At 53.0% G+C, this 4,498-nt stretch overlaps 1 long non-coding RNA gene across 1 annotated transcript; it reads right to left on the bottom strand.

Annotated features, from left to right (window-relative positions):
* Positions 1 to 251: 251 nt before the first annotated feature.
* LOC119289081 lies at positions 252 to 1,056 on the bottom strand. The gene is made up of 2 exons (XR_005141422.1): positions 758 to 1,056; positions 252 to 643 (listed from the first exon to the last, which is right to left on the bottom strand). It is a non-coding gene; the product is annotated as an uncharacterized LOC119289081 (long non-coding RNA).
* Between the last annotated feature and the right edge of the window lie 3,442 nt (positions 1,057 to 4,498).

Genomic DNA, 4,498 nt, shown 5'->3' with positions numbered 1-4,498 from the left:
ATGAACATGGTTCTCAGAATTTTTTTAAATGAGTATGAAGATATTTCTTCATGAGTGGTCTCGCCCCACACCAAGCTTGATCCTCAATAAACAGAAGAAAACCCCCTATACATCATCTGTCAATTTTAGAAATTGAATTCGGGTCATTCGGCTGCACAATCGCATGCCCAACCACGCCGAACCGAAAACTGATAAATGGTAGTGGAAAGGAGGAAATAACACTGGAGGAAACAATAAGACAAAGTGTCCTCTATACGGATTAGCATACTCTTTACTCCATAGAAGCCTAGTGTAATACAGTACCAAGCTCACAAGTAAGATGTGAGTATTCTTGGCAAATACAAACAGAAACAACTCCTTGCTTCCACCCAGGTGTGTGAAATTAGCATTGTAAGCTGAAGTGCGGAACACAAACAACATGCCCGGCCTGGAATTTAAACTTGTATTGCTAACATAACAGGGAAGAGATGGATGCACTCACTCTAAGACTCTGAACTCAGAGTTCCAGAAAGAACACACGGTTATAGTCTACAGTTCGCAGGCTAAGCTAAGCCTAATGGTGTGTTCCTCCTCGTCCTTCTCTTGGAGCACGAGGCCTCTGGGGCACCCCTCTCGAGCGCACTTCCACGGCCGCGCAATCGTCCTGACCGATCATAGACATATTAGATTGCAACGAGATTGAATCAGAAGTCAGTCCACCACATGAACTCGAACAGAGCAAATAACAAGGTAGATCATCTGATCATGACGTACTTACATCTGCAGCGTGTCCAGCGCCTCCCACTCCGGGCTCTTCATCATGCAGCTGGGGAGAGGTAGCTGCGGGAGGTGACGTAGCGGCGCGAGGCTTCAGATCCTTGAGGGCGTGGCAGAGGCGGGAGAGGCCCAAGTAGCCTGCGCAGCTGCGGGTGACGTGATGCAGTAGAGACAAGGGGTGCCATAGGAAGAAGGAAGGGGACGATGCCGCCATCGCCATGGCATCTTCTTCCTGGGAACTCTTCTTCTCCAGCTGAAGCTGCCCCTTGTACTCCATAGCAGAGGCTGGAGTTCAGAGACCAAGACACAGGCAGAGAAGTTGCAGATAGCAATGGCAGCTCCATGTATTTATTGATGCAGTTGCGAGGACTGTCCCTTGAGTACCTCGAGAGTGACTCGTCATCGATCATTGGAGATGCACGTGGTAGTACTTTTACCCCTTTCTTTCCGTGTCTATGCATGCAACTCTGTTTGTACCTGAAGATAAACGTGCTGTTTTGTTTCTTCAGACGTATGGTACCATTGGCCTTAATGTAGGAGTATTTACTACCAGCTGAAAGTAGATTAGTGGAGAGAGGAACCATTGATTTCTCAGTTTTCAGTGTCGAAAATTCCCATATGGCAGTAAGTTCTTTCTGTTTGAAAAAAGGATGTGCGTGGCCTCTGCATCAACTGATGCACACAGCCAATATATCACAGCAAGAAGCCTTTTTGCCTTCAGTACAGATCTGTAACTTCTCTGAACCTGAGTACAAAGGAGTATCCAATCTTCCTATCTCACAAGTTTCAGGCACCTGATCTGAAACTAGGAGCGGATGCTAATCGGATTTGACACTCGTCAGGCGTGCATGTGCGGATGTGCCGGTGGAAACAAAGTGGTTCCTCTATCTAGCAAACTAATCCATGTGGCGATCGAAGTGTGTTCCCGCGAAGGTACCGATTGATCGAGAAGTATCTGCTCGATCTTTCCATGTGCTGCTTGGTTCACTCCCTCACACATGCATGGACATCGAGGTAGCGGCACCTGCTCCGGCGTGTTGACAGCCAACACTAAATAAACTAAGCGCGCGCGCTGAGCTCGCTCACCAGCTAATGATTAATTAGCTACAGGCTAGCTAATCAATCAGTTATAGAGCAGGAGTCGTGTAAGCTGCAACTCTTAGTCGAACTCGGGAGTATCGTATATGCTCCTGGAGTCATGATCCTGGCCGAGGATTATATTTATCTTGGTACTTGTATTAAAATGGCTATATGTATCTGAGAACTAGGCTCTCCCTCTCCCTCTCGCGTCGCCCCCCTCGTAGGCGACACGGGGGGCCAACCTCCGCCGCCAACGACCCTCCCCACGTCCCGTCCTCCCCTCCGCCGCCGAGGGTAGTCGGCGCCGGGCAAAGCCCGTGCATGCGACGCGGTGGCGGAGGGCCTCTCCCCTCTCCCCCGGATCCATGGGTGGCGTGGGCGCCCAGATCCGCGGAGGTGCGGCCCCCACTTCGGCCCACGGTGGCGCGGCGTCCCAGCGGCGGCGGCTGTGGTGGTGCCGGTGGGAATCGGCCGGATGCACAGGGAGAGGCGGTGGCCGGGGCGGCGACCCCATGACTGAGTGGCGGCGCGCCCGTTGGTCGGACCGGTTCTGGCTCGTCCCGGATCTGGTGACTACCGGACGACGCGGGGGGTGGCGGCGGCCCGACGTGGCCGGCGATCTGGACACGGTGGTACCGGCGGCTCGCCGGTCTGCCGGAGATCCAGGAGTATTATCGTCTCCGACTCGATCTGCTCCGGTTCGTGCTAGCTCTGGTACAGGGAGACTGTCGTCATCTCCTGGTGCTGGCTCCATGGATCTGGTGGCGGCGGCTGGATCCTTTTGATCGAGTCTCCGACAGAGAAGGCGGCGGTCCGTGCACAAGAAGCTGGATGGAATTCTTCGAACAGATCTGGGTGAAAACCTGCTCTTGTCTAGATGCCGAAGCTGGCGGTGGCGGCGCTCACGACGTCGTTCCCTTCATGAAGGCATCGTTGTGGAGAAGTTCTAGACTACTATCTGCTACCTTGTGACAGCTTGATTTTTGCCCTCTTCTATTTGCCTGATTTTCTTTTGTATTGATTTTGAAATTTGGAGTTTTGAATCTTTTCATATGGACTTAACCACTTGGGTACCCCTTGGCTTTCACCCAAGTGTCCCATTTCCCTCTCTAACCACCATTCCCACTCTGGTTCATCTCAAAATAATTATTGGAATATTTTTCTTAAAAGAAAAATATTCATTTCGCTCTCTTAAACCCTAGCTAGATCAATGTGCTCCAAAGCAACCCCAATTTTTCTTGCCCACAAAAATATGAGAACATTCACAAATATTCTTGGAACCCTAGGGCACCTTCCCGAGCAAAAATATTGCATAACTTTTTGAAATATTTTTGCTATAGAAAATATTTTCTGCTCTGGACAGAAATGGTGGTTTCTACAGCAACTACCATTTTACTTACTCAATTGGGGCTGATTTTTTTCTGCATCATCACCTTAGTAGATGATTGCTATCCTCCAAAGCTCAGCTCCCAACTCCCAGCCGTTTGACCTCAGTAACCTCTCAAAGTTACTGACCAGAAACTTACTAGGCTTGTGAAATCTTTTCTACTGCGTCTGGATCCAAACCAAAGCGTGGTAACCTTCAAAACTACCATGAACAACATGCCAGACATGAAGTTTGGGCTTAGGTTGGCCTGAGGTCAGAGTTCACGCGGTGACCGCGTTCGTCCAGGCGTGGTGGCATAAGGCCGACACGCTCTGCGACGCGCCCGAGCGTCTGTTGATCGCGTGCTCGCTTCCCCGCCTGCCTAAACTTGCCAAACATCGCCACCATCTTCGTCCTAGCTCCCTTAACTCTCCCCTGGCACTCGCCGACGCTGGAGCTCGCCGCAGCGAGCACGGGTGCGGTCCGGCCAACGTAACAGTGCGGTGCGCACTGTGCTCGTCGCCTTTCTCTCGATCCTGTGCTCGTCCCCGTTCGCCCATAGTCCCCACGTGAGCTGCGTCTCCTTCTCCCCTCGTTCGTCGCCGGGCGCCGTGTCCAGGTGTCCACCGACGGAGCCCGAACCCCCCTCGACGCTTGGCTATAAATAGAGACCTCCCCAGCCTCCTCGAGCACCATCCTCCACTCCCACACACTCCACAATCTCGTAGAAAACCGTAGCCCGGCCGGGCAGGCCGCGGGCCGCCGTCCCCGAGCTCGAGCTCGCCGGCGATCCCCTCGGGTCGTCTCCGCAGCTCCGGCCCCTCCCAGGCCTAGGCAACCCTTCTAGGACCTCCACCACTCTGCGGTGGTGTCGTTCCGCCCGGTTGGAGCCCCTGGAGTCACCTCGGCTCGCTGTGGTCTTCGTCTCCGATGAGCTCTACTTCCTGTCTCCGCTAGAGAGGATGATTCCGACGCTGTCCGACCACCCCTAGCTACTCTACGGGTACGCGCAGGTGCGCCTCTGTCTCCTCTCTTGATCCCTCCCTCTCGTTTTGGCCAAGGAGCCCTCGTCGCCGACGTTTGCTCCGACGAAGCCGCGCCATCCCATGTTTCTTTCCCTCTCTCCCCCTCACCTGACTAGCGGGGCCCGCTAGTCAGCCACTTAGTACGTGCGCGAAGCGATACGAGTGGTGGCGCCCCGAGGCTTTACACCTTCGGCGTCAACCCCAGTCTGTCTTTATTTAAATTCAAATTTCAATTATATCTAGAGAGCTTCAAACAGCTATAACTGTTCAA

This window comes from Triticum dicoccoides, chromosome 4A (genome assembly GCF_002162155.2).
Source record: "Triticum dicoccoides isolate Atlit2015 ecotype Zavitan chromosome 4A, WEW_v2.0, whole genome shotgun sequence".
Classification (NCBI taxonomy): Eukaryota; Viridiplantae; Streptophyta; class Magnoliopsida; order Poales; family Poaceae; genus Triticum; species Triticum dicoccoides.
This window is presented reverse-complemented; position numbering and strand designations above follow the sequence as displayed.